The sequence below is a fragment of the Dasypus novemcinctus genome, chromosome 17, assembly GCF_030445035.2.
Source record: "Dasypus novemcinctus isolate mDasNov1 chromosome 17, mDasNov1.1.hap2, whole genome shotgun sequence".
NCBI classification, from domain to species: domain Eukaryota; kingdom Metazoa; phylum Chordata; class Mammalia; order Cingulata; family Dasypodidae; genus Dasypus; species Dasypus novemcinctus.
The window spans coordinates 50,720,708-50,732,165 of NC_080689.1; the positions used below are offsets into that span (position 1 = coordinate 50,720,708).

The 11,458-nt window shown below is 42.1% G+C and overlaps 1 pseudogene; it reads left to right on the forward strand.

The window, feature by feature from the left end:
- Nucleotides 1–393: 393 nt before the first annotated feature.
- On the forward strand, nucleotides 394–1,033 carry LOC101443905 (zinc finger CCHC-type and RNA-binding motif-containing protein 1 pseudogene; annotated as a pseudogene).
- The last annotated feature ends 10,425 nt before the right edge of the window (nucleotides 1,034–11,458 follow it).

The window sequence follows — 11,458 nt, forward strand, 5'->3', positions numbered from 1 at the left end:
TTGTCCTTCAGTCACAAGTCATATTCTTTCAATGTACAAAAAGTACCTACTCTTCCCCGAAAGTCCCCCCACAGTCTCCTTCCATTAAGGTAGCAGTTAGAAGTTTAAGAGCTCATCATCAAAATCAAATCAGGTGTGGAGGTGATTCCTCAGCGTGCTTCCTCTGGTACAGCTTCTTGAGTACAATTCCTCTTCATCTAAAGGCAGAGATAGGCATTGACTGCAATAGGGAAGAGACAGAGCTGCTGTCATCTTCTCAGCTCTGGCTCCTGCACTCTCCCGGGACACATGATGCCAAAGCTGCTGCGTGGGGTGAGAAATAGTGGGGGTTGAGCCCCAACTGGGCCGAGGGCTTGCACTCTTCTGGTCTCTCGACATGACTCACCTGAAGGAATGAGTGGTGGATTGGCTCCAAGTAAAAGCACAGTGTATGTATCCAATTTGCCCTTTTCCCTAACAAACAATGACTTATACTGTATATTTTCCAAGTAGGGCAAAGTTGTAAAGATTACTATAATGAAAGATAAAGATACCATGAAGAGTAAAGGGGTTGCATTTATTTTATTTTTGGATAAAGAATCTGCTCAAAACTGTACCAGAGCAATAAACAACAAACAGTTATTTAGTAGAGTGATGAAAGCAAGCATTGCTATTGACAATGGAAGAGCAGCTGAATTCATCTGAAGGCAAAACTACTTTGATAAATCTAAGTGTTATGAATATGAAAGTGGCACTTAAGTTATGCCTGTCCTAAAAATATACTGGGAGAATGTGAACCTCCAAAGAAGAAAGAGTAAAGAAAATTCCTCAACCAGAGGAAGAAATTGAGGAAGTAGAAGAAAGTGAAGATGAAGGGGAAGATCCTGCTCTTGATGGGCTCAGTCAGGCTGTAGCTTTCCAGCAAGCCCAAACTGAAGAAGAACAGAAAGGATGGAAACGCAGTTCAGGGGACCCCTCAACCTCAGATGACTCAAGATGCCTAAGGATAAAGAAAAGCACATATTTCAGTGATGAAGAAGAACTTTGTGATTAAAATTAATATTTATTATGTAAATATCATTAAAATAAAAAGACAACAACCTTGCAGTACAAAGTTCAGTTGGAGACTGAAGATTACTGTTTTTTTAGGAGGTACTGGGGATGGAGCCTGGGACCTCGTACATGGGAAGCAGGCACTCAACCACTGAGCTACACCCACTCCCCCCCGAACAGTTTTTTTACTATAAAATAGTTAACAGGAAACTGAGAAATAACTTTATTTATTTATTAAAAAGATTCATTTATTTATTTCTCTCCCCTTCTTCCCCCCCCTCACCCCCCCAGTTGTCTGCTCTCTGTGTCCATTCGCTGTGTGTTCTTCTGTGACCGCTTCTATCCTTATCAGCGGCACCAGGAATCTCTGTTTCTTTTTGTTGTGTCATCTTGTTGTGTCAGCTCTCCTTGTGAGTGGCGCCATTCTTAGGCAGGCTGCACTTTCTTTCACTCTGGGGCTCTCTTTACGGGGCGCACTCCTTGAGCATGGGGCTCCCCTATGTGGGGGACACCCCTGCGTGGCAGGGCACTCCTTGCATGCATCAGCACTGTGCATGGGCCACTGCATACGGGTCAAGGAGGCCCAGGGTTTGAACTGTGGACCTCCCATGTGGTAGGCAGATGCCCTATCCATTGGGCCAAGTCCGCTTCCCTGAAAAATAACTTTAAATATCATGTTCCTATCTATCTTAGCAGATAATAAAAATCAAGATTTGCTAATAACCAATAATCCTGAAAACAACTAATTTTAATAAGAATAAGAATACTTAACACTATTATAGTAATACTACTGTCATCCAAGAAAGAAGGTAGATATTAAAAAGATTTGAGGAGCTCATTATAAAAGCTTTATTAATATCTGATTGGTTTACATGAATACTTTTGAAATAAATTTAATCTTTACAACAAAAACTTCATAAAAACTGAAAAAAGTTGACTGATTTATTGTTATTAAATGTTAATAAAATTTTCAATATTATTTTGTGCTTAAAAAAAAAAGAGATAAATTATCTGCAATCCCCCAACACCAAATAAAAATGGTCATAAGATAACTGCAATAGACAATCCCTTCAAATGGATTGGGGATGAGGATCATCCTGCAATTTTTAGTCCACAGCACGTCTGAGGTCCCTTTGGGTACTTATTGCCATTTCCTTGATCAGAGCCCAGTGCTGCTCCTGGGAATGGTTCTCTATGGCCCTTGGCTCCAACCTCTGAGCAATCCTTCCTTTCCCATAAAACATAACCTGTGTTTTCAGGTGAGAACTTTTCTCAGCTGCTTCCTTCTCACAAATGTTTGGGAGTTCAAAGGTGTCTTTTTATTTTGCGCTATCCTTGTAGTGTCTGTCTCTTTTAGTCCAAGCTGCAGTGTTTCCACTAGTAAAATTCCCTTTAATACTTTGATGGGTTTTGGTGACTCTTTTTGAGTTTCACTCTGTTAGACAATAGCCACACCCAGAAATCTCCTTGAGACAGGAATTTCTCTATCTTGGACCCCTGTGAGGCTAATGAGGGATAGTGCCCAAAATATTATTTAGAAGCCCTTTTTAAAAACCTCTCAGGTCTAGGAGGTACTCCTTTAAGATCCTTAGAAGGTCTTTGTCTAGCTTAACCGTTCTACGAGACAACTCCTAGAACTCTCTGAGTTCTTAACAAAGAATCTTATAGGCCCACCCTCAATTTGAATCTTTGCCTTGAAATCATTTCTTAATTTGAGAATTTTTAACCCTCTGTAGCAGCTGGGACCAAGAACAAGAAACAGTTTTATTTTTCAAACCCACCAAGTCCTGGCTCCTTTATAGTTCTTCCAGATCTTATTCCCTTTTTAGTCTCTCTTTCTCTCAATCTAATCACCACAGCTTTAAAAACAAACAAAAAACAGTTCACAGGAAACGGATGTGACTCAAGCAGTTGGGCTTTCGTCTTATATAGGAGGTCCAGAGTTCAATGCCCAGGGCCTCCTGGCGAAGGCAAGCTGGCCTGGGTGGAGTGCTGGCCCATCCGGAAGTACAGCTCTGTGCATGAGTGCCGTGGAGAGCTGGCGCAGCAAGATGACACAAGAGACACAGAGGAGAGACAATAAGAGACATAGCAGATCAGGGAGCTGAGGTCGTGCAAGAGAATGACCGCCTCTCTCCCACTCCAGAAGGTCCCAGGATTGGTTCCCGGAGATGCCTAATGAGAATACAAGCAGACATAGAAGAACGCACAGTGAATGGGCACAGAGAGCAGACAACAGGGCGGGTGTGTATGTGGGGGCGGGGGGGAGGGGAACGAAATAAATAAATCTTTAAAAACACCCAAAACAGTTGGCAATTCAATATTCTTCCCAGAAATCTCTTTAGCTAGATCATCGAGTTCATTAGGCACATCTTCTAGTTTCCATGATACTACACACACCGTTATTGACAAACTTTCCAGAGAATCATTCCCTTTTCCTCCAGCTTCCAATAATTTTCTCATTTTCTTTTAAGCCTTCACTGTCAGTCTTCTGGAGCCTCTCAGGCTTCTGTTAATAGTCTCCTCAAAAGCTCTTGCAGCTTCTGCCTGCCACCTGGTCCGGCGCTGATGCTACATGTTTTAGCCTTCTGTTATGGCAGCATGCCATTTCCAGGTAAGAAAAGTCTGTTTTGATTACATTGCTGCATCATAAACCACCTCAACCTTAGTGGTATAAAGCAATAACCATTTTATTGTGCTTATTACATGGATAGGGTACAGTGGGGAAGGCTTGATTCTGCTCCTTGATGTCTTGGGCCTCAACTGGAAAGACATGCACTGAATGTGCCTAGTTGGCCAGAAGCTGGAATGATCTAGAGGCTTCTTCATATCGCATATCTGGTGCCTGGTCTGGAATGTGTGGAAGGCTGAGCTCAGCTGGGACTGTGCTGGTACTGCCTCCATGTGATTTGGCTTATCCCATCACGGCAGCAAGGTTCTGATAAAGAGCGTCCTGAAAGCCAGTGTTCCCAGAGAACCACGCAGAAGCTGCATGGCCTTTTCTGTCTTAGCCTCTGAAGTCATGCAGCATTACTTCTGCCGCTTTCTATCAGCGCCAGAACACTTTAAACTGAATTCATGGCTTGTGGTTTGTAGGACTACCCTGGTAAGGTAAAGCTGGGCTGTGAATCTACACCAGGAATGGTCTGTGGTTGTAATATTTTAGGGACCATTTTTTCCCCTGCTCTGCTCAGCCCGAAGGCAACTTTCCTTGACATCCACTAGGGATAGGGCTGGCAGAGGTTTACTCCTGGACCAAATTTTGTGGGAGCATGGTCTCCTATCAGCCTCCCTACCTTGGATAGGCCTAGATTTGGTCTTCCATGAAAACTACAGTTGATGTTTGTCAAGTTTGGTAAATTTCCTCAAAAGTGGCTTCAACGCTCCAGTATCTCTTTTGGTACATGCCTTCATTTAGAGTTTAGTACTGATATTTTCCTTACTGTATTGCAAACTGCTTTTAAGAAGTTGATTTTTATATTTAAACCAGTTGCTCTTAGTTGTTTTCAAAAAGTGTGTTACTTGGATACACATGTAACTGGAAATGGAAGCCCCTATTTCAAGAAATTGTACCTTCATCTGCTTGGTTGTTCATTTCAGAAACTTGGCAGTTCGTTTTTTTAAACAGCTTTATTAAGATAAAATTCATATACCTTAAAAATTCGGGAGCTGATGTGACTCAGTGGCTGAGCGCTGGATTCCCACATATGAGGTCCCGGGTTCAAATGTGACCCTGGTACCTCAAACAAAACAAAACAAACAAACAAACAAACAAAAAACAAAACTAGAAACTCTTAGGCAAGATTCTCCCATGCCTTACTCAAGAATGTGTATTTGAATGGTATATGTTGGAAATTATATCTATTGAATTAATAAAATTGTGTTAGCAATTAAACACAGTCAACTTTTTCAAACCCCCCTCCCCAAATGCAGCAAGTGTAAAAAGTTTACAAGAAAGCAAATATTGTAGTGACAGTGGAGCCTGTTTACTGAAACAGGTAGTGGAGCCACCTTGAAAGTCTATGAAATAAATCATTGGTGATTTATATAATTGAATCAGTAGTCTGGTTTGGAAACACTTCAAGTTAGGTGGATTGTGTCAAGTTTGTGTATATTAATGTTTGTTCTCAAATTTTTGTTTCATTCAAATAAAGACTGTAGAGGAAAAAAATATGTTTTCACTTAGGGAAATATTCTCTAGAAGAGTGGTTATTCATCCTTTTTGAGTATGACAGTGCCAGAAAGTTTTTTATTTTTTTTTATAATTTCAAAAGTAACATCTTCATTGGGAAAAAAAATAGAATATTCCAGAAAAGTATTCATTCATTCAACAAGTATTTATTTATCGTAGGTATGGATAAGACCTTACACCAGGCACTAGAGGAATAACAATGAGCATAAAATAGATAATCTCCTATAAATTCACTTGAAAACACTGTTAAATTTGGTGGATTCTAACCCATGGGAATAAGTTTGGGGCCCCTGGCTGAACATTCCAGATCAGGCACCACTGTCCTAAGGGTTCCAGGTGAAATGTTTGGCTTCACAGGCGTCTGCCTCTGCACCTGACAGCCAAGAACCCCCAGGACTGCTGCCCACTTCTAGTGGAATTCAGCCCATCCCACTACAGAGCAGGCGCTGCGTGGCACACAGACCTCTCTTGGTGGGAGCCAATACCATGAGAGCAGGTACAAAAGCAAGCAAAGACAAACACTTCCTGTTGTCTATTTCGTTAGAAGCTGGTGAATGGGAATGATATCCTATTTCAGATCCAAGGCAGCCACCAGGTGTTTGATCAGCGTCTGGAAACCTTACTAGTACCCAGTAAATACTGAATGTGGAAATCAATATTGCCGTTGTATTTGAGTGGAGGGGAGGTTTCCTGCTGCCCTTGCAGAGGAATTTACTGCTGCGGGCACACACCCGCACGGCTTTTAAGGGCGTTATTTTCTTAAGTCTCTGATGTCAGCACCTCCCACTACAGAGACGCTGATGGAGGACATGGCTGGGTGGAGCGTTTAGATCAGCGGCTTCTCATTCCACGTTGTCTTTTGTGTCTCAATTTAATGAGAGGCCTGGGCACACAATTTGAGAGCAGTTTACAATCTAGCTTCACTTGATATTGATGAGATCTGTCTCTCCTGCAATTTTAATTTTTGTATTTACAACTAAATCTTCTTTACTGATGTTTCAATTAGGAGTTTTGGTCTAAATATTCAAGAGATTTTTTTTTTCCCATGGGGGAAGGGTCAGGGAATGACATTTTTACAATGTGTAACTTTTTTTTTTTTTAAATACTGGGACTGAAGATCGAACTGGGGACCTCCCATGTGGGAAGCGTGTGCTCAACTGCTTGAGCTACATCCGCTCCCGACAGTGCGTATCTTGACAATTTTGATTAAATAAATTATTTATGCTACCTGCTGTTCTTCTTAGGATTCACATTTTCATTATAAATTTTTAAAATATTTAACTTGTATTTATGCTATATACAAATGTGCCTAAAATCATTCTTCAGTCAAAGTCATACATATTTTATAAGGAATATACTGAGTTATAGAACTTGATTCTGACCCATATCTTCTGTTTCAACATTTTTTCTCACCCAAGGCTAATTTAAAATACTTATTGAGAGTAGATGTGGCTCAAGTAGTTGAGCACCTGCCTCCCATGTGGGAGGTCCTGGGTTCAGTTCTGATGCCCTCTAAAGAAAACAAACAAACAATGAGCAGACACTGAGCAAAAGGAAATGAGCAAACAGGCAAATGAGCCATCTGGAGGGGGAAAGGTATTTTTTTGTTTTGTTTTATTTTTAAATATGCTTATATATTATTTAGGAGAGAGCTATTATTCTCAAGTCTAGATAAGGTTCCTAAACGGCATATATTTCAGACTTCCAAACCTTTATGAATATCAAAAACACATATGGTCCTGGTGAATAGTGGAGTTTGTCATCTCTACAAATGTGAAATAGCTCATTTAGCTGGAAAACCATTAGATGATGCTTCCTGAAGGAAATTTATAACAAAGGTAACAAAGCCATTGAAGCTATTTTACCCTTCCTTACCTTCTGCCACCCCCTCCACTCTCACTTACCTCCTTGTAGTCCATGATCAAATTGGAAGAATTCTCTACATAACCCAGGATTGATTGATGTACCTAATTTAGTTCATATATCTATCTATCTCAGAGTATTATGGGAGACTAATGAGGAGAAAATTGGGGAACTCAAACAACCTCCTAAACTGTAATTTGGGTAGAAGTAGCATCTTCTTAATTATAAAAGAAAAACAGGGTAATTGCAGTAAAATTTGAAAATACAGGCAAGCACAAAGAAGGAAATAATAATATCTATAATAAGGCAATTATATATAACTATATAATACCTATAAGAAGGCATTATGCCTATAATACCTATAAATAGTACCTATAATAAGCCCAACTTCCAAAAGATAAGCAGTATTAACATATTAGTGAATATCTTTCCAAACATAGGTATATGCTTTTTTAAAAATTGGGATAATGTCTTACCTACTGTTTTATAACTTGATTTTTTATTTATCAACATAGGGGAGCAGATGTGGCTCAAGTGTTAGAGCTTCCACTTACCATATGGTGGTACCTGGGTTTAATCCCTGGGGCCTCTTGGTGAAAGGAAGAAAAGAAAGCATGCCCACACGGCAAGCCAGTGCTAGCGTGTGTGCCCGCATGGTACGCCAGTGCCCCTTGCAAGTGAGTCATGCAACAAGATGATGACGCATCAAAAGAGAGTCGAGGTGAAGTGCAGCAGGAACCAGGAACTGAGGTGGCCCAATTGACAGGTAACCTCTCTCCCCATCAGAGGTCTCCAGGATCAAATCCCAGTGAATCCAGAAGAGAAAAATTGAGAAGACAACATGGACAGCAAAAACAGCAGGGTGGGAGGAGGGAAAGGGGGAAAATAAATAAATAAATACATCTTTTTTAAAAAGTCAGTAAGAATCAGAGTTACTTTATAGATTCTGTACTTCTCCTTCCTTTTTCCACTTAACTATAGATTTTGGTGATTGTCCCATATCAGTACCTCTTGGGCTGCCTCATTCTTTTTTAATGGCTGACAGATGTTCCATTGTGAATGTGAATGTTTAGGACTCTTTCTTCATAAAATCTGTCCAAACCATTTTAAAAACGATCAGTATATCCAGAGGAGATCTCCAGAGGCAGTTTGGGAGTAAGTCACTAACCATTAAACAAAGATGTAATCAGGGAGTGGATAAGAAAAAATTTACCAAGAGCGTGGGACTGTGGGACCTGCTACCCATGTGTATTGTGAGGGTGAGTTTGCCCCCAGATTTGAATAGGGTGGGTGTTCCAGCCTGTTGTTCAGGGAGAGCTTGGCTGCCCCAGTCTACAGAGAGGTTGGAGCACATTCCCCAGTGTTTGCCGAGAGTTAGGCCACCGCCCCACTACTCTGAGGGGTTGGGCCTGTGTGCTAGGGATGAGGGAGAATACAGCCACCACCTCGCCATACTAAGTAGATGGAAACTGTCCCTTAGAGATTGGGGAAAGTGTGGCAGTCACCCAAATGTTTTTGGAGGGTGAAGCCTAGAGCTGGGTTACCACCCAGATGCTTGAAGAGGGTGGAACAGGATGTATGGCCATTGGGTAAGCCTGTGGAAAGGGTGGGACCCCATGAAGGCCTGAGGAGAAGAAACCATTGTTCTAGAGATGACTATCAGACTGTGAGATCTAATGGAGTGTGCCCTGCAGGTTTTTGGAACTGATGGGGTACCCATGCCTGTTACCCTCCCAGTTTCTCCCTTTGGTAATGCAAATGTTTATCCTATGCCTGTCTCGCCTTTCTATACTGGAAGCTGATAATCTGTGTTCTAAATTTCACAGGTCTACAGCAAGAGGGGACTATTGACCCAAGGCAAACTGTAAGCCTGTAACTGATTTTTATGTGATTTTGTACTTAACATTGCTTCTGAAATGATTTAAGGCTTTTGAAATATTGTGATGTAATGAATGTGTTTTGCATATGGATGGAACATGTCATTTTGGAATTCAGAGAGTGGAGTAGGGCAGTTTGAAACTATTTTATGAATCTGGAAAAGAAAAAGATTGTTTGTGGGCTGATCCACTCCTGTGACTGTGAGGCCTTTTTTTCAATCTGACTACCTCAGTGAGGTGTGACTCAGGCTGAGTCTCCACCCTCTTGCTGGGTCTGATGAAAAAACGGAGACTCACCAGAAAAGAGAGCTCTGCCATTTTTGATCCTGCCATGTGACAGAAAGGAGAGGCTCAAGCAGCTGAGACCCTGAGAAGATATGAGCCATTTGCCTGATAGCTTATAGCTGAAATCAGGAAGAAAGTGGAGCGGCTGAGCCTGAGAGGAGAGGCCCTGTAAGAGACAAGCCCTATGTCTGGTTGCCCTCACCTCAGCTCTGAGGCACAGTATAGCCTGGAGGGGAAGGCAGAGATCTCCGCCATCTTGCTTCCACACATGGTGGCTGACTTGGGTGAGAAACCACCTCTTACGGTGCCTTAAGTTGGATTTTTTACAGCCTTGGAACTATAAGTTTGTATCCCAAATAAATACCTTTTATAAAAGCCAACATGTTCCTGGTACTTTGCATTGGTAGCCCTTTGGCAAACTAAAACAGGGGCTTATCCACGAAAAGACAAAAAATAGGTTAACTAAACTATACCAGAGTGTAGACATAAGAGAGATGTTCTAGAATAATGGGAAACCAAGTATCAGGGTTGTGGTAGTTTGAGACTGTATATACCCCAGAAAATCATGTTCTTAAAGCTGGTCCAGGAAAGTGAACTTGGCCCAGTGGTTGGGGCGTCCGCCTACCACATGGGAGGTCCACGGTTCAAACCCCGGGCCTCCTTGACCCGTGTGGAGCTGGCCCATGTGCAGTGCTGATGCGTGCAGGGAGTGCCCTGCCACGCAGGGGTGTCCCCCATGTAGGGGAGCCCCACGTGCAAGGAGTGCGCCCCATAAGGAGAGCTGCCCAGCGTGAAACAAAGTGCAGCCTGCCCAGGAATGGTGCTGCACACATGGAGAGCTGATGTAGCAAGATAACAACAAAAAGAGACACAGATTCCCGGTGCCGCTGATAAGGATAGAAGCAGTCTTAGAAGAACACACAGCAAATGGACACAGAGAGCAGACAACTGGGGGAGGGGAGGAAGGGGAGAGAAATAAATAAATAAATAAATCTTAAAAAAAAAATCCTGTTAAAAAAAAAGCTGGTCCAGGGAAGTGACTATGGCTCTTGTGATAGGGCTTCTGCCTGCCATATGGAGGACCTGGGTTCGATCGCTGGGGACTCCTGATGAAAAAGAGAAGAAGAGGTGCTGTGTGGTGAGCCAGTGCCCACGTGGCAAGCCAGTGCCCACACAGCGAGCCAGTGCCCATGTGGTGTGCCTACGTGGTGAGCTGAGTGCCCATGCGGTGTGCAAGTGAGTCACAAGATGATGCAAGTAGCAAGTAGCAAGATGATGATGCAACAAAAGAGAGACAAAGCAGTGAATCAAGCAGAAGCACAGCAGAGACCAGGAACTGAGGTGGTGCAGCTGATAGGGAACCTCTCTCCACATCAGAGGTCCCCAGGATCAAATCCCAGTTAATCCTAGAGGAGAAAAAATGAGAAGAGAAGACAAAAAGAAAGATTGATACAGAAGATCACACAGTGAATGAACACAGACAGCAAAAACAGCACGGCAGGGGGAGGGGAAAGGGAAGGGAAAAAAAAAAAAAAATAAATCTATTTTAAAAAAAAAAGCTGGTCCATTCCCATAAGTGTTAACTTATTGTGGGTGGGACTCTTGATTAGGTTACACTACAGGGTGTTTAGGTTGGATTAGTTTGATTAAGGCATGGCTCGGGGTAGATATTAACGCTTTTACTGGAATCCTTTATGAATGGAACAAATACAGAGAAAGCAACAGAACCAAGAGGCTGAAAGCAATGAAACCCAGGAGAGAATGGAAAGACAGCAGATGCCTCTATGTGTCTTGCCATGTGACAGAGGAGTCCAGGATTGCTGGCAGATGGTCTTCAGGGAAAAAGTATCATTTGGTGATGCCTTGATCTGGACATTTTCATGGCCTCAGAGCTGTAAGCTTGTAAACTAATAAATTCCCATTGTAAAAGCCAATCCATCCCTGGTATTTTGCATTCTGGCAGTCTAGCAGACTAAAACAAGGGCCTAGAAGGAGAATTTCTTATTGGTAAGCGAGCACATGGAGTGGACTTCCCAAATGATTAGCTATAGGATGAGAGAAAGAGGAGTGAAAAATGACCCTACATTTTCAAGCCTGGAGAGTAGAATTGTGGTATTTTAAGAAATAAGGAACAAAGGAGGAGCAGGGTTTAAGAAATGTAAAGATAAATTATGATGTGGACATGCTGAGTCTCAAAACTGGGAATGTT